Raw genomic sequence first — 23,509 nt, 5'->3', positions numbered from 1 at the left:
GAGAGGCAGAGACACAGGCAGAGGGAGAAGCAGGCTCCATCCAGGGAGCCCGATGTGGGGCTCGATCCTGGGACTCCAGGATCACACCCTGAGCCAAAGGCAGACACTCAACCTCTGAACTGCCCAGATGTCCCTGCACTGTTTCTTATATTCTACATATGAGTGAAATCATATGATAATCGTCTTTCTCTGATTGACTTGTTTTGCTCAAGTCAATCCATCCATATTGATGTAAATGGTAAGATTTCATCCTTTCTGATGGCTGAGAAGCATTTAAAGAGAAGGATTCACTGGGTGAAAACTGGCTGTTAAGGGTGGGAGTTTCACAGAAAAGCCAATGACTTAGGGACTATCCAAACAAAATATTAGACTAGTTCAACATCCCTCTCCTATTCTTCAGGTCATCTGCCAAGAACACAGCTCTTATCTCATCATCAATTGGCAAAGAAGAATGTTCATAGGGACCCTCCCATAGGATATACACAATAGTAATGATAATAATCGGCAACTTTTACATTGCCTCAGGATGCCATCAAGTGGGATACTTTATTCCTTACAATATGCTTGTAACTCTTGTCTTTCTTTAATGTTTACTGTGACCAGGTGGTGGCTTAGCAGTGCCTCTAGTTCATCTCAAAGCAAACCCTCTATAGCCAAGAGGGCTGGAATCAGGATTTGAGACCCTTTCTGTGAGGCAGGAGTCTACACTGTTATCTACTAGTGTATGCTGCCTCCACTGGAAATAACCACTCCTCTTAGAATTTGGGGGATTCTGTGCCTCACCTACTGACACAGAGCTCATGAGCATCAGAGCTGAAGTTAGTCTGTCTTTCATAACTATTTCTTCACACTAAGATTTACTGAGTCTTCTTTCCCTGAAAACATGTTAGTTAGTGTGGGAATTAGGGCTAGCAATGTATCACTGTCTTCTCAGTAGAGATTTCTCCTCATGGATTTCTTCCCAGGGGACAAAGTTGCCCAGTTAGTATTTGGACAACACTAACAAGAACAGCTTATCTGACTGTAACAGTTTATAAAGTTTACAAATAAATACTATGTCAGAGTGGGGTAAGAAAAGACTGTATAATGACCATAATTTGCTGTTTAGAAAAAAAAGCCACAAGGGTGCCTGGGGGCTCAGTCAGTTAAGAATCCGACTTTTGATTTTGGCTCAGGTCATGATTTCAGGGTTGTTAGATCAAGCACCACATCAGGCTTCATGCTCAGTGGTGAGTCTGTTTGAAGATTCTCTTCCTCAACCCTCCCCCTATATATATTCTCTCCCTAAAATAAATAAATAAACCTTAAAAATACCCCACAACTTTTAGTTTGTAAATTGGTTTCCATAAAAATGTCCTAAGTTGGAAAGATCTTTATTGCTTATTGGGTTGACATAATTATTAAGTTTTTAAAAAGGTACCTAATTGATGGTTTTCCTTTGCCCTCTTGTGTCCCAGGAGATTGACTGGTATCAACTACATTAGTAGGTTTCCTAAATCTCTAGTTCCTTGCTGGGTTTGGCTAAGGAAGACACTTGAAGAAGATCTGACAGTGAGAATACAGGGCTCTTGACTCTCTCTCTGATATGGCATAGTTTGGTAGTGGTTGTATTCCTCCATTAAAGGCCATAGATGGGGATGAGCACCCTTTTTCTGACTCCTCTCCAGGTTTCAGGGATGACTCCTACAGACAAAGAAATGTTAACTCCTATTAATTCTAGGCCTGAGTGCATCAACATCCCTTGGTGTTTTCCCTACTACTACCTACACCATTATAAATTCACCTTCATCAATCTCTCCCCAGTGACCTGTCTCTGTCTGCCATCTGTTTCCTGCCAGGACCCTGACTGATACTTGACCTAGGTATAAATGTTGATCTGCTTTTCCTTTTCACTGTTCTCCTTCACAGTCTTTGAAAGTCAAGATGTAACATCATAAAGATGGCAAATTATCAAGTCCAGGGCTTCATCTGGCTTCCATTCATGTTTAGTGTTGTCTACTAAACACTTGAATTTAGTATGATGGCTTGTATCCTAATTTTAGGAAAATTTGTACTATTTGCTAACATTGAGAAAATGGAAAGTTCTTACATAAAAATCTGTATTTCCAGATCAGCCTGAAAAACAAGACAAAACAAAACACTGCGAGCTATAGGAAAATTCTGGTCCTGAATTTCTGGCAATGATTGACTAGATTGCCAATGACTGACTAGAGCTAAGAGGGGCTGGAGTTCTCTAACCTCTAACTCTTTGTAGTTTCCATCTCTCTCTGGTGTTTTGAGCATCCATTGCTATATGTGTGTATTTTATTATGGTTGGCCTTTTTTTTCTTATACGTTTAGAGAAAAGAGAAATGTCACATTCCTCTACTCCAATAACCAGTCTCCCACTACCTCAGAATACCTTCTAAATCCAGTGTGACCTGGACTCTGCTTACCTTCTTGACCTGTCTCCTATCTCTCTCCCCTTTGGCGCTCCATCTTAGATGAGTTTATTTTCTCTTTCCTGAGCCCACCAAGATTGTTCCTATCAAACTCACCTTTTGCCCTAGTATAGTTTCCATACACATCCCCTCCCTATGCTTCATAGAGGTCCATCAAATGCTCTCTCTTCAAAAAGGTCTTCTCTCTAGAACATAAAAGTCTCCATTTTGAGAGGATCTACCATGTATGCTCACAACTCTAGTATCTTATTCTTTCTTCTGGATCCTCTACCAGTAAATCCATAAATTGTAGTTGCAAGTGAACTAATACCACATGACCTCTCCCTGGTCCAGATTGCAAATGTTGCTTCAGCTCTGGGATTAAGAGGTAGAAGACTTATTGTGCAGTATTAAAACCAGATGGTGTTATTTTAATTAGAGTAATGGGGGTTTTTAATCAGGAAAAGTGCACTAACAAAGCCAGGATATATCATCATGACCATTTAAAAAATCGGCAAAGAATTGCAAAGTCATTATTTTAGAATATCCCTGAAGTTTTTCTGTAGAAACATGTTTCCATTAACATGTATTTGCAAGTCTTTTCCAAAATTCCTTCCCTAAGCTTTTATTTTTTTAACTCTTTCTATGAAGAGACAAAACCACAAATATCTTAAGGGGCACATAAGCATGCTTCATTTGGGGGTGTGGGTGTGTATTGTGTGTATTTCTGCATGCCTAAGGTGCGTTCTCCTCAAAAATAAATAAAATAAAAGACAAATCCTCCCTTTGGAACCATTCACCATAAGAGATCCCTATGAGAAAAGTGAAATTTAATTTGGGAGGGATGAATGGAACAATCTGGTCCCATAAGTAGTGCAATATACTTAGCTCCATTCCAATCATTTTAATAACTCACGCCCACTCTTTATCCCTTTCACTTGCCTGTGTTTTAGCACTTCTATGTATACCTCCAGAGACCCCAGCATTCTTTCCATGTTTCTGACACTTGTGCTTATACGTATTGGGGCTGATCCTCTCTCCTCCATTAGATTTTAAATTTATGGTGCACCAAGAACTTTATAACTCCCCACTTTACTTAGTAACCCCACAGCTGAAGCCTCACCTCTTTCATGAACTCTCCCTTAGACCCTTCTGACCCATGCTGATCCTGTCCTTCTCCAAAATCATATTGCAGTTTTCACTGCATCACATCCCACAGCACTTTCTGTAATAACATGTGCTGAGCACTTGTTAGATGACACACACTTTTCTCTGTGCTTTATATGCATTACTAAATTTAATTCTGATAATAACCTTGTGCATCAGGTACTATTCTTTACACCAATCCAATGGACCAGATTAAGACATTTGAACAAGCCATACAGCTAGTAAATGCTATCCTCATCAAGTTTTCTGAATCTAGAACATTCTTTTTAACCATTCTGCTTCATCATGTTACACAATATCCCTCATATATAATGCTTATTCATTTATGAATTATGTCCTATAAATTAGTTGAGTCTCAGCCAAATATCATACAACTCCTGCAGTGCCCAGATCTCACTTGGGAGGTACTCAATAAATACATCTGAGTGAATTCAGAAGCAGTATTGGTAACTAAGCTGTCTCCTGAAAGTCTCTATGTCAACTCACCTATCTGCATGTAGCCAACTCTTTAAAATCTATAATATTTTAACATTTCTGTTTTGAGATCATCAGGATATTTGAAGGAAATGGATTCATGCTATGTAATTAAAGTTAACATTTTTAGGATCTAAGGAAAAAGAAGTAAACCTGCAAAACTACCCATGCACCAACCTGACCAGAAAAAAAATATTCTTTTCTGCTGTAGACTGAGTCTGAGTACTAGAAATACTTCATCTTAATTTATGCTGTGGAAGGAAACAGAGATGACAAGAGACAGAAGAGAAAAAGGAACCATTATTTATTAAGCTTCTTTTTATCTTATTACCTAAATTTAAAACTGTATTTTAAAACAATTTAAAGGAGTCAATCATGGGAAACCAATGTAATTGGTTTCCTTTCTCTGTCCTTGTGCAGGACTCCTTAGAATCCCATAGTATTGACAGACTGACTTCAGGGTGTTAAAAAATGTTAAGAAATTCTTTGTAAAATGCTGTGTGTGTCTGTTATTCTGTGGTTGAAAGGGCTCATTATGTTTATCAGTTCCTCAAAGGAACTTTGACCAGTAAGATCTACTGCTCTCCTGATGACTATAATATATTCTACATAACCTGAAAGTTGTTCATTTGTCCATAATCAAGAAGAAAAAATAATATCGAACTTCTATGAAAGCAAATTTTCAGTTTTAATATAAGGAACGTGAAAACGAAGAATACTGTTCATATTTGACAGCAGCAGTTCTCAGGACACTATGAAAAACGATTGAAGACCATCCAAGTGCTTTTGTTGACGTGGGCTGTATCTATTAATACTTACCACATTAGGAAGAAAAACGAAATTGTTTTAAGCATACACAAGCACACATTCCATTAACTTTCAGAGAGATGGCGCCAACAGAGTCACAGTCACACAGCCTCTGGAAAACTCCACTGTGATCATGAGAGAATGAAATTAAAAAAGCAAATGATATTTTTGCCTTATTATGAAATAATTTCATTTAGCAGCTCCCCAAAGAGTCTAAAGGATCCTCATGTATACTCAGGCAACATTTTGAGAAGGACTAATTTAGAGAAACTAAAATCTTATAACTGATACCATTTTCCCATTTCATTTTGGCTTTTTGGAAAGATAAGATCCAAATATGAAACTCATCTCTGGGAAATGGGGGAACTTTTATGAAACCGTTAATGCTAATCCTCACTCTAACTTCATCCCTTATTTCCTCTTTGCTTTATTTACTTTTATCATACATTTATTTCACCTTACTACACCGTGTACACAATCGTTTTTTAAAACAATTTATTTTGAAATCACTAAGTTCAGTGTGATGACACTATTAGAAAACTTGTAACTTTACCAAGTTAAAAAAATTGTGTAATGGAATGATTTTAAAGCTAGAAGGGGTTTTGATGTTTTAGCCAAATCTCATCTTTATATAGGGGAGGAAAATAAAGTAATGTTTTTGCTTCAGTTTCCCTAACTTAAGTAGGGATTTTTTTTTTAAGTTCTTTATTCCTTGAATATAGAAATTACCTTGATAGAAATACAAGGTCGCATATTTTTATTGTTAACAGTGATGAATATTTGATAATTCTCTTACACAAATGGACTATGATGCCATTTATCTCATGAGTGTTTGACATATAAGGGCAAATGTTAAATATGGCAGAAAAATTGGGGTCCTGAGTGGGAGCCATTACAACAGAAGCAACTAGTGTCTGTGTCTGTGTAGTTCGTCATTGACAACAAAATACCGTGTCTTTCGCATGCAACTGGTGGCTCTCTCTTCCTGCCAGTAGGCCATTGTTAAAGATAAATGTTTGAAAACAGGAGATTTCTCCCATGAAACCATAAATCTGTGTTTGTGGTATTGTCTAATCTCTGTTGTGGGAATGGATCTGACATCGCCATCTGAAAATTATGACTTCTTTCAACTCAAAACCAGGATGCAGATGACGATGAAGAAAAATTTCCTCTATATTCAGGCAAATGTCACAATTGTGTATAATTCTGTTACCCATGTTGAGAGGCAAATGGGCTTAGGGTTTACTATTCTTTAATTAGATTTATCTTCCAGAAGATGTCATGGTTTATGTGCTCACTAAAGCAACCAAACTGAGCCCTTACTTCCTCTCTAGCTAATCCTGGGCTGGAGAATGCAAATGTCATCACTGTAATATTACCAGTCATGGAAACAACCCAGAAAAGAAGATTTTCATCCGGGGGTTCAAATCAAGTCCATATTTCCAGGTCCCCAATCACTTCCCCATGTTCTTTCATCAAACATTTCCAGTGTGCATCACACCTTGCTGGAAATATCCTTTAAATTCCACTTGTCAGAGTGATATGATGCAAAAGTTGTGCTTTATCGTAGGAAAACAACCTGCCACCTACTTATCTGTGCACGCTTCCTTCCTTCTTTGACAACATCCTCCAGGAAAATAGTATTACTTTAGTTATCCTCTCTTCTCCCTCCTCCTCGTCCTCCTCATCCTCCTCCTCCTCCTCCTCCTCTTCTTTTCTCCTTCTTCTCCTTCTCCTTCTCCTTCTCCTTCTTCTTCCTTCTAATATCTGAGCATATGTTGGAAGCAATGACATCATGTATTAACCTTCCTCTCTCAAAGAGCACACATCTTTCAGGCCAGATGCTTGGAGCAAACATTAAACATGCATCCTACCACTTCCCCAAACATGGGTAACCATCTACATATCATCACAGAGAAGCTCACATGGAGATTACTCCATATAATGTCTGATGGTGTAGGTAGGAATAGAAGCCAGAGCCTCAGCTCTCTGTGGTGTTCCACCTAGAAAGCATCAGGCCTATTTCTTCAGAAAAGCAATAAAGCACACCCTGGGAACAGGCCAAAGATTTGGCTAAGAGGAGGATGGGTCAGGACTTCCCCAGCCTCGAGTGAGCACACTTCCTGATACCGTCACAATGGTTCTTAGGCGAGTGAGTGTGACCTTTGCTGAACAACTATTTCTATTGACACAGAGACGATTCTGCTCTGTGTTTGATAGTAATGTGGAGGCAATTTTCTTATTTCAAAAAAGAGAGGTCAAAGCTGGAGGAGAAGTGCTACTCTCTCTGGAAAATCTCAAACATGTTCTTGATCTGTAAAACAAACCTAAATGAACAAACAAAAAACCCATTGTGAACCTCTATAAACATCAGGAAAAATATATATATATTCACTTTTCTTTCCATGAATTACATTTTTGTTGCTGTGGATTGAATTAGATATTTCGGGCAGCCACTTTAGGTGGTACTGCTAAAAACAAAGTATTCTGAATTTATTCAGACCTTAAAATCTGAAAGCATCAGTACACCCCTCTTCCATTATGTCTTCTCTATGCCTTTCAATTCACCAGCAGGTTTTAGCTCAGCATCATTAGGGAGAAAAGATTCAGTTAAAAGGAAAACATAATTTGTTTTCTATCTGTATTTCCAACACAAAGTAAGTTCTCAGTAAGTATTTATTGACTATAATAATGAAAATTGTTGTCAAAACACTTGACTATGAAGGATGGCCATTTCCTATGCTGGATTTATGGTGGGGGGGATACATTTTTAGGAAGAAGAGAGTAGTTTATGGGATACTACAGAATAATTTGATAATATTTTACAGCAAAAATATTTTGAGATATATTATTACTCATGCAGTCATAGGTAACTTAATACTGAATTTAATGTTGAACTTGATTTTACTTTCTCATCCTGCACAATTATTCTCCATTGGCCTTACTCTAATTATCCAAGGCAATGAAGCCACAGTGTCTATTTAAGTTTTACTTTTTCAGAAAGGCAAGACCCAAAGGAGGAATCAGAAATTTTTTCTTATATCCATGCAGTATGAGAGTCAGATTTTAAAGTTACTTTTTGTTTTTTTCAGTAAAATTTTTCTATAAATTAACTCCTCTTAAATAAGTTTAAAAATTTTCAACTTAAATAATTATGATCATATAGAGATAAACACACATTTGTCAAGTCAGTGGTCTAGAATCCTGTAGTATACAGTGATATACAAATGTGCATTAAGAAGTGATAAATACAAGTTAATTACTAGAACAATGGGAAGGGGTCAGAAGGAAAGGAAAAAAAAATCAAAATAATTTTTAAGTTAGTAACCTTTCACCTGACTCACACTGGTTGGAATCCAATATTGACCAGAGGGACAGGAATTCATTCTGATGATGTGATGGCAAAAAGTTGTTAGTTCAATGAGTCTGGTGGTCTTGGCACTATTCCCAGAGAACTAGAGTTCCCAGTATGTAACCGAAGGACAACTTTGGTCCAACTGGCAGGCAGTCTTTGTTGTGTCAAAAAAGACTCAGGGTAGAAATGGCCTATTGGGACACATCTTTTCCTTCCTACTGACAAGCTTCATCTCTGAATGAGTGGAAGGAACTCTGGTGGTCACCTCTAGAGAAGTAGTGGCCAGGACCCTATTCTCAGTCTGACCTGGGATTTCAGTGGACTTGGGTTTTGAAGGAGTACTTCCCAAAACCTAATGCTGTCTCTTTGGGAAACATAAAGAAACATAAAATTTATCACTTGGAAAGATAGAATGATTTCATGTGCAGCCTTCATATCAGAGTCCTCAAGGAGAAGTGATGAATAAGCTGAGAAATTTTATTCAGCAGAACTATTCCCTTGGGTATGGGAAAGAGTGAGCCACGGTCATCTTTATTAGAAATTGTGCACCTGAAGGTTCCCAGACAGAGTGAGAGAACATGCACAACCCCACTGTAAAACACTTTTTAAAAATCTTTAGGATGCATTAGTGCGTTAATACACAGGGGTTTAACTCTGATTGCCTGATATGGAAATCCCAGCTGCTCATCTTTAAAAGTGAACACTTTCCATTATAAAGTGTTTTGGGGTTTTTTGTGCTGGTTTTCCTCTTTCTTTTAATTTGTGGTATTCATTTATAGAGTCCTTATGTGGTCCCCATGGTTTCTAAAATTACTAAAGAAAAAAAAAAGTAACTCTTCCCAAAGTCATTGTAAGTAGCTGGGGTGATTGATTCTTGTCCATGGACTAAGCTCCAAAAATATATGCAAAGAAATGCAAGATCAGTTATGGTGAAGTGATTCTAGTCTCTATAATTGTACCATTCCATTGGTGTTCCAATCCAAATGGATTATCTACAAGCAAATGATGCAAAGTTCAGAAGTTCCTTGGAGGGGTTCAGTCTCAGTGTGAGAAGAATGCAGGCAATCAGAAAAAAAAATTTACAAAAGCAATTCTATAATAGAGAGGAAAAGGAGCCCATAGACAATATTCAGACACAAAAACATTATGCAAGAAGGTATGACAATCCAGTCAGCTTCTCCAACTTGTATTTTATTTGGCCTGTTGGTAAAATCTGATACTGTTTTTTATGCCCTCTGTCTTGAAATTTTCTCTTTTCTTGATTTCCACATTAATCTCCTATACAAGCTTCTACTCTGTTATCTTTCCAATTGGAAAATTTGATTTCCTGGGGGAAACTTAGATCCTCTTTCCTTCACATTTTATAGACTCTCCCAGGAAATCCTGTCCTATCCTTAGGCTTTAGATTTCACCCACTTGACAGTAACTCCTAATTGATCAGAGCTCATTCAGAGGCTAGTGACAGAAATTCAAAATAAGCCAAATGATTTTTTTCAAAGGTTATTTATTGGCTGAAACAACCAAAAAGCCTAGGCATAGTTATTATAAAGATGTTCAATGTATATATTTATTTAACAAGCTTTTATTGAAGATCTATAAGCCAAGTATTATTTAAGGATCAGGGATAGAAAAGTGAATTAAATAGACAACAATCTCTGACATCATGTAGTTAACAACATAATAATTTGAAAAGCAGTCAAAATATGTTAGATGCTGGTAAGTAATAGGGAAAGAAATAAGACATAGAAGGAGATAGGGAGGGCTGGGATAGAGTAGGGTTACTATTTTCAGTAGTTAGGACAAAATTTCACTGAGAAAGTAATATTTGACTCAAGATCTTCTGAAGGATCTGAAGTGTCAGCCATGTGGCTAGCTGGACAAAGAGTTTCTAGGTAGAGGGAATGGCAAGTGCAAATACCTTAAGGTAGAGGGTCCGAGAACTGAAAAGAATCCAGATAGCAGCAGAAAAAGGGAGTACAAAGATAGTCATAGATGAAAGTATAGAGCTAGCCAGTGGGCAGACTGTGCAGAGCCTTTTGGGCCTTTGTAAGGACCTTATCTCTTTACTCCAAATGAAATCTGACTTGTTGCTGTGTTTTGAGGAGAAGAGCATTGTGATCTGACCTACATTTTGACAAAATTATTCTGTTGTCTGGTATAAAGGAAGCTACGTTGGAATCAGGAAGACCAGTTGATAAATGTATCACCCCAAAACTCAGTGTTAAAAACCATAAGTATTAATTATCACCCATGCATCTTTATGCAGTCTGGATGTCTTTTTTGGGGGGAGCTCTAGTGTGCCTACCCACATATCTGTAGTTGGCTGCTGAGTGGTTGGTTGATCTTGGCCATCCCACATTTTGGAAGATTGGCTGACTGTAGGTTGGCCTCTGGATGTCTGACTTCCCATCTTTGTGTTGTTTTAACCTCCACCAGGCTGACCTGGGCTTGTTCATGTGGTGGTGGCAGGGTTCCAAGAGATGGAGCAGGAATATGCCAAGCCTTTGTAAGCTGGTCACAGAACTGTCAGTCACCTCTGCTACATTCTGTTGGCCAAACCAAGTGAAAGGCCAGTCAAAATTCAAGGAGTGAGAACAGAATTCTATCAGCTTATGGCAAAAGCAGTAAAATCATATTGCAGAGGGCATACTGGGAGGCCAATGATCCATAACAGAGTATTATAAAAAAAAAATAGGCAGTTGAATTCTCTATATTTTGAAGGTAGAGCCAAGAGAATTTGGCTGAAAAATTAAAGGTAGCATATGAGAGAAAGAGGAGTTGAGATTAACACAACTGTTCCTGTCTCAAACAATCAGAATGATGGAATTGCTGTTAACATGGAAAGAGAAGGTAGCAGGAGGAGAAATAACTTGTCCTTTCTATCAAGATTCTATTTTTAAGCTCTGATTTCCTTAGGCGCTCCTCATATCTAGGAAAAAAGTCATCAACAGCAGTTTCAGATATATATCTCTTTTCTGGATTAGCAGTTAAGTCAAAAATGAAAGATTCTTTGGACAATTGCTTTATTAGGAGCTCTGTACTGACTTCGTGGATCATTATGTCCTTTGGCCTTTCCAGAACCAATCACTATGACTATAATTACTCAGATATGGGTCATGTGTTCCCTCTCAGAGCCTGTGAAAGCTATTAGTCTTTTTTAATAACATTAGATTGAGAGTAGAGTAGTGGTTATTTCTCAGAGAAATGAGGATTCCATTGCTGGGGAGAATGGATGCCAAAACAACATGTGTCCATCACAAATCCAAAGCCTGTATCTATTACCGAGATCTCTTCTTATGCCCTTTATCTTTAAGATAACATCATTTGGATATTCCACAGGCACCTCCAGCCTGACTTATAGAAAACTGTACTCATTATCTTTCTACTTCCCTTGCAAACTCCAGATGATCCCTAATGTTTCTTACCACGGTGAATGGCACCATCATCCCTCTATTTGCCCAAGCAAGAAAGCTGGGAGTCATTATTCATCACTACTTTCCCCCTACATTCAGTGAATCATGAAATCCCATAAATTCTCTATTAGCTATCTGTTAGAATATCTGTCAGTTTGGGGCCGTCATCCACAGGATTATTCCCTGGCTGATTATGTTGTCTTTATTCTCATTCCTAGCTAATCAATCCTTTATTCTAATTCATTTTTTTGTGTCTGCAGACAGCAGTATTTCCACAACAATAATAGTTATATGACTTCCTTGACTAATGTCCTATAATCAGTCCCTATTACTCTTAGAATAATACAGTTTGAAAGTTCCTTGTTTACATCTTATTTCCTGTTACTTTTTGCCACCCAGACTGTGTTCTCAGCATACTAAACATTTTCACTTCCTTAAGGAAACTGCCAATTCCTTCTTATCTTGGGCTATTGAACATTCTGTTTCTTTTCCCTGGAATACATATATTTCAAGATAGATCTCATTTCTTGTAGGAAATAATTTTGACCTTTCCTTCCACTGGTCCAGGATGATACTTGACCTCTATACCCTCCTTATCATAACTATTTTTACACTGCATTTTATTGACTATTTATTTGCTAGTCATCAGTCATTAGGTTTTAAATTTCACGAGTAATGATCATGTCTGTCTTGGCCACTATTTTCTCCCTTAGTAACTGGTTCATACTAGTCAGTTAAGGTTTCATTTGGATCCATGAATAGGAAACTCTGATTAAACCTTGTTGTAAAGAAAATCTTAATCATCACAGAATAAGAATAAACTTCATGAAACTTTGTTATGGTTGTGGTAGTGGCTGTTTTAGTATTATGGAATTACCTATCAGAAAAGATTCTATAGGAACCACCACAAAGACTAATCTGAAACACTGGAGAAACAGAAGAGAGAAGGGGAAAAATGTTATGACAGTGAACCCACTTTTCAGAAAAGTTAAGATGGGAAAGTTCCCATTTCATTGGTTAGTATTTAGTGGAGGTAGCAGAAAATCAATGAGTGTTATAGAAAATTCATTATAACAATCATATCTTAGCCAGTTATGGGAGGAGTTGGGGAATGAAGGTCTGGAACATAGGCCAGGTACTCTAGAAGCCAAGAATATCCAGCTGCTAATGCTATTCCAGGCAGAGGGGAATTTATGGTGAAGCCGTGGGAAGCTCTTCTTTCTTATAGCAACCACTTCTGTGGAATCCCAACCAAATGTCTGCTGGTGGTCCTGAGGTTACTGTTGGCCAGCAGGACCTCATGTGGGGAAGATCTGAACATAGAGCAGAGGACATAGAGGATAAACCAGACCTGATGGGCATCTCTAAATCTGCCCCTAAAGACATCTGAGTGCAAAGATATCTGCTTCATCTCTGATTTATTTCTAGATTTTATTCAAATGTTTAACCTGGATCTATGAGAGAAGGACATTCTAGGAAATATATTTCCCACCTTAACAAATGTGACCAGCATCAACTACTGAATGCTGGATGCTTTATTTAGATGCTAGAGTCACTTGTGAATTTACTTTCCACCCAATCTGAATCTGGCAAAAAGCAGAGATTTAGACATTTAGTTGCCCTGTAGAGCAGGGTGACCCTGACTTAGACTTCACACTGAGCAGCTGGAGTGAAAAAGAATGGGTGGAAATGCCAAAAAGCCTAAGTATGAATGGCAAATAATCTTGAAAATCAAATAAATTCATGGCATATGGGAAAAAGAATGAGATCTAGTCTTAATTATAATGGTTTTAAAAATAGAAAACTTGCTGCCAAGAAATCAAGTACAAATATGTTTAGACTGGGTTTCAATTATAGTTAGAAAATGTAATGAGTTAGAAACCTTGTATTTGTCTTATGGACTTGAGAAGCAAATTCAACATCTAATAGAAGGTGTCATATGAGCTAGTTAATTTAATTTTATTTTTTTTTGAGCTAGTTAATTTTAATATTGGGTGTCTGTTGCTCATGTTGAGGATGTGCGCTATAACATTGAATTATGTGTTGACACCTTCCTTCTTGAGCCTTATGTCTCACTTCTAGTGAGATCTCCTTTTCTTCCTCAACAAACTCCCTCCCCTAGCCAGAGTTTCTTGCCAGAGGATACTGGGAAAATATTTGACCTCAAAATACTCTCCCTATTATTGCCTTCCCCAGTGTTGCAGGCCGTCAAATTATTAAACAGATCGTGCCTTCCCCAGTGTTGCAGGCCGTCAAATTATTAAACAGAATATCTAACATGCCAGCCTTAAGTATTTGCACTCAGATGCTGTCACCAGTGTCCTGGCCTTTCAAAACACAAGCTATATCAAACAAGATGGCAAAGAGGCTCACCAAACCAACAACGAAAAGATCTCATAGAATATAACTTCTACTGCCCCTCTTTAAAGCTATACAAAGCCAATTTCTGGTAATTTTAGCACAGCTATTACATCCTGGCAGCCAGTCAATAAAACTTTACATATATATTGAGATACAGTCTCAGAACCCTCTAACAGGTAAATGATAAACTTTAATGTTATCTGCATATTGAGATTAAATATAAATTCTCCAAAATCACTAAGATAGTACTTCATATAAACTACCTTAAAGAGATATCTCTCAAGTAGCTTCAAAGTCCATCTTTGTCATGTGTTTTCAAAGCCATTGCAGGAAGTTTTTAATGTTTCATCCAGGTCATTCCCACAACTGTTTCTGGGCATCTTACCCCAGGAGAATCTCCTTCTTTGTCCTTACTCTATTCTCTCAAATCAACATGCTTTAATACTGTCATTTAATTCCCTATCAGGGCCTGTCTGGCCATTTCTGGCTTTGTCTTTGTTAAGATTTTCTTCATGGGCATATACAAGCATAGGAGTGAGACCAGAAGATTTTGTGGAGAAAGAACCTTCCTTAATACAGATCCTTACTCATCTTCTGACTCATCCACAAGGCTAAAGGCTTAGAACTGTCTATTCTAATTACAATTAGTTTTTAATAGAACTGAAACAACTGTGTTGAGAAATGTCATTGGCACGTGACATTTCAGTTCAGTGGGGGGGAGGGGTGCTTGGCTTTAATACGATACAGACACTAAAAAAGCTCACTATGTACAGTTCCTAAAAGTCATTTACAGAACAAACGATATATTATTTGCTATCAATATGATTATTTTAAGAGAGAATTTGGCAACTTTAGCTGAGTAGCTGACACTAACTGAAAGAAAATTTAAGATGGAAGTAGCTGCAGAATAATGAAGACATCATTCCCTGGAATTCTTCTTTTCCCAGGAAGCCAATTGCCATCTTTGGATAAGTCTCAATGTCAGAAACTGATTGAACAAGAGGATAAAGAGCATAGGATATTAATGTATATGAGGTGGGAAGCATAAATTCAGATTTCAAAGCTGGAATTAATGCAGATATTATTATTTTTGGAAAGAGGGGTCTGAAACCTTTCTACTAAATTAAAGAAACAAAGTGGCACCCCAATTAATCATCAAAGTGAGACCCACGATAGATGATAGATAGATAGATAGATAGATAGATAGATAGATAGATACATAGATAGATAGATAGATAGATAGATAGATAGATAGATAGATGATAGATAGATGATAGATAGATGGATGATAGATAGATATATGGACAACTGAAACAGAAACTGGACTAACTCCTTGAACATATTCCATTGAAATACTTTAACACTTTCTCAACTGAAATAAAGGGAAAAAATATCACTATGTAAGCCAGTGCCCAATTCTATTTAGAGGCTACATTAAGTAACGCTGATACTATTTTATGAGTTAATCGTAGCACATGAGTTTAACTTTGGAGCTCCAGAAAATTAGATCCTCCTTTTAATAGGACGCTAAATGATCGTCCAGCAGAGGGCAATGGTGCTTGTGCACCGTTCAGCTCTGAACAGAGAAAGGGGAAGAGTGGGGAAGGAAGGAAAAGTGTGGCTCTGTAAACACGCACAGCACGATACAGTCAGACTTCATTATAAAATCTTCATGTTTGTTACTAATGAGATATAAGGCATTTCAACTCTTCAAGGTTTATTGAGATGTTGGTAGAACGAGTCCAGAAGCGGGGGAAATCAGCTTTTGAAATGCTTTATCTCAAATTACAGAATCGACCGCTGACTTAACAGTGGTGGGAATTATGCAGCTCTCTCTCGTAACCTTTTGAACTCTGTTTTTACTTTTTTCACTTAACACTTCAAAAAACCATCTTGCCATATTGTTGTATGCAATATTAAAAATAGTGCTAACTGATACTTATTGGATGTTTCTAATTTTGTTAGATACTGTCTTAAGGTCTTTACGTATCCTGTATGCTCTGGACTGAACTTTGACGTTCCTGCAAAATTCATATGATGAAGTGTGATGGTATTAGGAGGGGAGGCTTTTAGGATGTTATCAGAATCAAATGAAGTTGTGAGGGTGGAGCCCCCTTAATGAGATCCGAGCCCTTAATAGAGTCAGGACAGAGCTTGTCTCCTCCCTCTGCTCTCTGCCATGAGAGGCTACAAGGAGAACTAGCAGTCCAAAACCCCAGGGGAGGCCCTCACCAGAACCTGCCCATGCTAGCAACCGGATCTCAGACATCCAGCTTCCAGATAGTGAGAAATAAATTTCTATTATTTATAACCACCACCCAGTCTACGGTATTTTGTTAGAGCAGCCCAGACGGACTAAAATACTATATTAACGCATTATCTTCTCAGTAACTCTATTGTATATGTATTCTTATTTCTTTTTTAAAGGTGGAAAAACTGAGGTTAAGTAGCTTTTGTACTTCTAGCTTATCGCTTCTCACTCATGGATTGTATTTTAGAGCATTTCCTCCACCACATTCTACTTCTATATTTTTGTGTTGCAGAGGTATAGATTGCCTCCAACTCCCCACTGTGGCAAGCTCTACTGCAGTGAACCCACTAAATTTTCCTCCTGTTCGGAACTATAAAACATATAGTCTTGCATGATTTCTTGGTCTATGATACAGCAATACTTAATTTCACAAAAGAACTGCCAACTATGTTCTAGAATGGCTATACCTGCTTACCGAGGGAATTCTTGACTTCTGGTATTGGCATCAATATTTTAATATGTACCTTTTAAGTATTTATTGATTTGCATTTTGATCATTATTAATAAGTTGTGTCATTTCTCTAAAGAAACTTGTTGGCCTTTTGAATTTCCCATGTGTCATTCCAAAATAATAAATTCTATGTGGTAAAGTCCAGTTTTCACCTTAGGATTTCTCTTTTGAGATCTTATTCAAGAAGACTTCCCTAACCTTGGATCACAAAGATAAAACTTAATATTTTCTTCTCTTAGCCTATAGTTTTACCTTTCCCATTTAGGTTATAGACCACACAGCATTCACTTTTGTATACGGTGTATAGTTGGGAATTGAGCTGTGTTTTGTTTCCTCATGGTCAGCGGTTTTCCCAACACCACCTATTCCGTTTTTCTGTGGTAACAACTCATCATCTAAGTTCTCACATCCATATACATCTCCTTCTAAACTCTTGCTAGTGTTCTATTGCCAGTAGCTGGGGCAGTTTTCTGTTTTTATGCTAGTTTCATAATATTTTTATTCCTATGGCCTTATTATATTGTAATTTTGTAAAGTGCATTAGGGTATAAGTTACCAGCAGTGAAATTCAGCCTCTTAGGTAGAGTTCTATGGCTTTTGACAAACCTGTAAGTCAACGTAACTGCCACCATAGCTGCGATAGAGAAAATAATTCCATCACTCCTCCTCCCCAAATACCCTGGTACTCCTTTGTAGTCAACAAATACTCCCAATGCAGACTCTGGTAACTGCTGATCTGTGTTTTGTCCCTCTAGAACGCCTTTTCCAAAATGTCACCTAAATGGATCATACACCATGTAGCCTTGTGAGAATAGCTTCTTGCACTTGGCATAATTCATTTCAGATGATCCAAGTCATGTGTATCAGTAACTTGTTTATTTTCACTGCTGAGTAGCAAGCCATCCTTTGGATAACCCACAATTTGTTTATGCATTCACCAGTTAAAGAAGGTTTGGGCCATTTTCCATTTTTTGTGATTGTGAGTAAAGCTACAATAAATACTTACATACATGTTTTTTCAAGAACAATATTGCTGGGTTATATGTTTAAGTGTATAATAAACTGCAGAACTATTTTCCGGAGTGGTGTAACGTATATTCTCAACAGCAAGCGGTGTATGAAACTTTCAGGTGTTCTGTGCTGTCTCCAGCAACCGACATTGTCATTTCTCTCTTCTTTCATCCACTTTCTTTTTGTTCTTGTCTTTGGTTCTTCTCTTTGATCTTGTGTTTCTATAGGTGAATACTAGTAATGATTATATTTTATTTTTCCATTATGACTAATGTTATCAGGCATTTTCTCATGTGTTTTCTTGCTATCCTTTTATCTTCTTTTGTGAAGTCTGTTGAAACTCTTTGCCTCCCCTCTTTTATTGGATTGTCTGTTTACTTACTATTATGTTTGAGAGCTATTTATACAGTCTGGACACATATGGGTTTTCAGGTACATGTTTTACAAGTATTTTTGGTCAGTTTATGGCTTGACATTTATTTTCCTAATGTTCTTAGAAAAGCAGAAATTTTTTATTTTGAATAAGTCTAAAATATCAAATTTGACTTTTATAGATACTACTCTTGCAGAGGTTTGTAAGAAATATTTGTCTATCTCAAAGTCACAAAGATTTTTTTATGTTTTATTCTAAAAGTTTTATAGTTTTGAGTTTTACGATGAGACGCTCAGTCTATTTTAAATTAATTCTGTATATGTTGGGAGGTATGGGCCAAGGCTTATCTTTCTGCATACTTTATCTGAATGTTCCAGTGCCCTTCATTGAAAGGACTGTCCTTGTTCATTAAATTTTCTCTGTACCTTTCTTGAGAATAATTGACCATATGTGTGAGTCTGTTTCTGGATTCTCTATTGTGTTCCTCTGTTCTAGATTACTCTACTTCTGCTGATACCACACAGCCTTGATTAATGTAGCCTTAGAGTAAATCTTGAAATCAAATATTGTGTATCCATTTCCCTCCTATTTTCAAAATAGTTTTGAATTTTCTAGTTGCTTATGCCTTTCTACTTTAAGATAAGTTTCTATTTCTGGATAAATTTCCATCTCTAAAATTTCTGGAATTTTTATTGGGATTACAATGAGTGTACAGATCAAACTGGGGAGAATTACTGTTTGGCAACATTGTGTCTTTTGCTCTGTGAATGGAATGGGTCTTTTAGTTCCTTTCCCATAGCACAGCCATGATTGTTCCTCAAGCTTGCACTACTGGTAGGACCTTTCTTACTTTCCTAACTGGCTTTTAATTTTTCTTGGGAATGCCCACTTGAAGTCTGTGCAGAAGAGTCTACAAGTTCATGGAAATTCTGTGGTACCTGCAGTTTCCAACTTGCCCTTCATACTAACTCAAGGATTTTATATCTTCACAGTTGCCCACATTTGGCAAGTATCAGTACTTATCAGTATATATTTAGCATATATCAGTACTTAATTCTTTTTTATGGAAGAACAATATTCCATTGGGTGGATATACCACATTTTGTTTATCTACTCATCTGTTGATGAACATTTCCCCTCAACTTTTGGTTATTATGCATAGCGCTGCTATGAATATTCATGTACAAGTGTTTGTTTGAGTACCTGTTTTCAATTCTTGACTTTCTATCTTGGAGAAGTAGAATTACTGGGTCATTGCTAATTCTATATTTAACTCTTTGAAGAAATGCCAGGTTGTTTTCTACAACAGCTGTACCATTTTATACTTCAACTAGCAAGGTATGATGGTTCCAACTTTTCCATATCCTCTCCAAAACCTGTTATTTTTTATTTTCCTTCTTATAACCATCCTAGTGAATGTGAATTGGTATCTCTTTGTGGCTTCGATTTACATTTCCTTAATGAACTGTATCTTTTCATTTTCTTTCTTTAAGATTTTTAGTGTTTTTCTCTAAGAAATTTTGTCTCTTATTTACTTTAAAATTTTCTTATTTTTAATAAAATGATATACTTTTAAATTTCTAAGTGGAATCTCATTTTAAAATTTATTTTCTAGCTGTTTATTGCTAATAATGTCATTGATTTCCTAAGGTTAGCTTTAATCCAGGTGAACTTTCTAATTATTATTAACAAATTGTTTATTGAGTTATCATATAAATTTTTTTCGCTTCCCTGATGATCCTTATATCCCTTCTGTCTGTTTCTTAAATGCTTGGTGTTTTGGTCCATTTGGGCTGCTGTAACAAAATACCACAAGCAGAATAGCTTATCAATAGCAGAAATTTACTGCTTGTGGTTCTGAATGGAGGAAGTCCAAAATCAGGGCAGTAGCATAGTCAGATAAGGGTTCTTTTCTGGGTTGCAGAATTCTCATTGTGTCTTCACGTGACATAAGGTGGCAAGGGGGCTCTTTGAGATCTCTTTCCTAAGGGCATTAAATGTCATTCGTGGAGGGTTCTGCCCTTGTGACTTAATTACCTTCCAAAAGTCTTACCTACTAATACCATCACATTGTACATTCAGATTTCAAAATTTTAATTTGTTTTGGGGGGAGAGAATGTGAACATTCAGACCATAGCAATTGGTGAGAATCTTTAATATTATGCTAAAAAGTAATGGTGGTGATGAACATCAATATCATATTCCTGGTCTTATGCATCTCAATTCATCTATATTTCCTCCTTTAAGAAGGATGCTTTCTGTAGGTTTAAGTATACAGATTTTTATTGTTACAAAGGTTCAATCTATTCCTTGTCTTCTAAGATTTTTAAATCATATATAATTTATGAAATGCTTTATATGAATTTTTTAAAAAGATTTTTTATTTATTCATGAGGCACACAGAGAGAGAGAGAGAGAGAGAGAGAGAGAGAGAGAGAGGCAGAGACACAGGCAGAGGAAGAAAAGGCTCCATGCAGGGAGCCCAACATGGGACTTGATCCCAGGTCTCCAGGATCACACCCTGGGCTGAAGGTGTCGCTAAACTGCTGAGCCACCCGGGCTGCCTTATATGCATTTGTAATACTCAATTATGTGGTAAAAATGAAGGCAGTTTTAAACAATAATGATAGAGCATGATGTTGAACCACCCTTAGTTTCCTAGTATACTTTGGACTCAATTACATAAAGCTTACCTAAGGTATATATTCTAGATTAAAATAGAAGTGGTCTATTATACACTTTTCTTTAACTATTCTTAGCTGGTTTTAGAGTATTCTTCAGGTTTTACAAGGCTATCTGGTTTTGTGCTAGCCTTATAAAACTTATTAATGAACTTTCTCTCTTTAAATTTAAATATTTTATTTATTTATTTGACAGAGAGAGCACAAGCAGGGGGACTGGCCGGGAAAGCTGAGCAGGAGCTCACTCACTTTGGGGCTCAATCCCAGGATCCAGATATCATGACCTGAGCCAAAAGCAGACGCTTAACCAACTAAGCCATGCAGGAGCCCCTGAACTTCCCCTCTGGAAACAAAACACATGAGGTATATATCTCTGTTTATTGAAAGTTCAACAAAACCCAGCTATAAAGCAATACAGTTCTGGGGTTTTGGTGGGATTTCAGAGGTAGGAAAGGAGGAAAATGGTGTGTCTTTCGCTTATCATTTCCAGTTCTTTCATTAATTCAAGTTTTCTATCCAGGGCATGGCTTTATCATTTCTAGCATTAAAAAATAACAACCTTATACACACCATTGGTAATGTGGCTGTCAGTTTGTAGATGAAGAGATTGAGGCCATGGCTACTGGGTGCATCCATGACAGTTCTCTGGTATATTTCTGGAAAAAAAAATTTAAACAAGCATCACTTCTAGATTGTGGTGATAGCATTTAAATCCCTGGGATCTGAGCCCAGTAAACAGACAGAAGCCTCTGTAAACATGGTTTTCAGGGTCAGTTCATTTGATTTTCACAACCGGTCGTGAGGCATATAAGGTGGAGTTTAATGTTCCTTATTTTTAGAGGAGAGAGAAAAACAACAAAAACAACAATGACCAGAGAGAGAAAGTGACTTGCCCAAGCCCACAGAACTGCTTGTTGATAGAACAAAAAAATCTGTCCTGAGTCTTCCTACATGTTATTCATTTCAGCAAATATTTACTTGGCCTGTTTGGAGCACTTGCTCAGATGAGAGGGAGTATTAGCATATATTCCTTTTTTATCTTAATAAATCTTACCACAGTTTTGACTTTTTCATCAATCTTTCACTTTGGTATTATTCTTCTCTTCTACTTATTTAAATGAGTTTTGCTTTTAATTTTATCATATTCTTATTTCATTGGCCTTGTTCTGTTGTTCTTTTTCAAAATTAAATTAGCATTAGCTTTATTTTAATATTTCTTACTTTATGATTAATTATAGTATAGTCTTTATTTAGTATAGTCTTTCAAAATTCTACTTTAGCTGTGTATAATAAATTTCAACTGCAATCTTTTCATTTTTGTTCAGTTCTTACCATTTTATAACTTCCCTAAAGATTTCTTCTTCAAATCAAAGACTTTTTTCATAGTATATTACCTAGTCTTTTCTAGACATTAGGGATTTTTAAAAGTTCCTTTGAATTATTAATTTCTAATATTATTGTTTTATGATCAAAGAACACATGCAGTATAATACTCATTCTTTTTAATGTATCTGGGTTTCTACATGATGTTGCCAAAATTCAATTTTTGATGGCTTCATGTTTAGTCCTGCAACAAATATTTAATAAACACTCTGTGTCTGGCACTCTTTTAAGCAGTTGAGAAAAATTAGTAAATAAAACAGACAAAATCTCTTTTTTCATGGAGTTTACATTCTATCAAAAAGAAAAAAGTAATTAACAACAGCTAAGGGAACCTGGGTGGCTCAGTGGTTGAGTGCCTGCCTTTGGCTCAGGTTGTGATCCTGGGGTCCTGAGATAGAGCCCCACATCAGGCTCCCTGCAGGGACCCTGGTTCTCCCTCTGCCTATGTCTCTGCCTCTCTCGATATCTCTCATAAGTAAATTTTAAAAATCTTTTTAAAAACCCCAATAGCTAATAAATGAAAGTTAGAAAGAAATGGTATGGGAAATAAAAAAACACAGAGTTGGATAAAGTAGATTAGGAATGCCAAAGTGGGTAGGATTTCAATTTTATTTTATTCAGATTTTACTTTTAAGTGATCTCTGGACGCAATGCAGGGCTCAAACTCATAACCCAGAAACCAAGAGTCATGTGCTCCATCAACTGAGCCAGGCAGGCACACTGGGTTTCAATTTTTAAATAGAATAATCAAGGTTGGCTTCAAAGAAAAGATGACACTGAATGGAAGACAAAAGAAGATAAGAGATTTAATCATTGGGATAGCTAGAAGAATATCATTCCAGGGAGAAGAAGCTCATGCAATGTCCTGTGATAAAAATATACCCGACTCTTCCAGGAATGTGTAGTAGTGGAGACCGAATGATGGAGTCTTCTAGACCATTGTAAAGACTTTAGCTTTTATTCTGACAGAATTAGAAGTCAAACAGAAGTTTTGGAACACAGGAGTGACATGATTCTCATTACATAATAATGGGGCAAGAATGCAAGGAAGGAGAAGAGTTATGAGACTATAACAATAACCAAGATAATCCGTAAAGATGAATTGCATCATGGATATTGCAGTAAAGGTGGTGAAATGTGGTTGGACTGTGAATGTATTTTTAAGTCAATGCAAACAGGATTTTCTGATAAATCAGATGTGAAGAGTGAGAGAAGGAAGAAGTATAGGATGGGGAAGGTAGGTTTGGGAGTAATACTAAGTTTCAAAAAGGTAAGTTTGAGATGTTGACTCATAAACTAAAT

The 23,509-nt window shown here is 36.9% G+C and overlaps 2 long non-coding RNA genes across 2 annotated transcripts in view; one reads left to right on the top strand and one right to left on the bottom strand.

Annotated features, from left to right (window-relative positions):
- Positions 1-1,399: 1,399 nt before the first annotated feature.
- LOC140623603 (uncharacterized) lies at positions 1,400-23,184 on the bottom strand. The gene is made up of 4 exons (XR_012023160.1): positions 23,090-23,184; positions 21,395-21,480; positions 2,538-2,626; positions 1,400-1,683 (listed from the first exon to the last, which is right to left on the bottom strand). It is a non-coding gene; the product is annotated as an uncharacterized lncRNA (long non-coding RNA).
- Positions 23,064-23,509, top strand: part of LOC140623602 (uncharacterized) — a 14,803-nt gene continuing 14,357 nt past the window's right edge. The window contains exon 1 of the long non-coding RNA XR_012023159.1: positions 23,064-23,444. This is a non-coding gene — a long non-coding RNA (uncharacterized lncRNA). The remainder of the gene's footprint in view (positions 23,445-23,509) is intronic.

This window comes from Canis lupus, chromosome 33 (assembly GCF_048164855.1).
Source record: "Canis lupus baileyi chromosome 33, mCanLup2.hap1, whole genome shotgun sequence".
NCBI classification, from domain to species: domain Eukaryota; kingdom Metazoa; phylum Chordata; class Mammalia; order Carnivora; family Canidae; genus Canis; species Canis lupus.
Note: the sequence above shows the minus strand (reverse complement) of the source record. Positions and strands in the feature narration are given on the sequence as shown.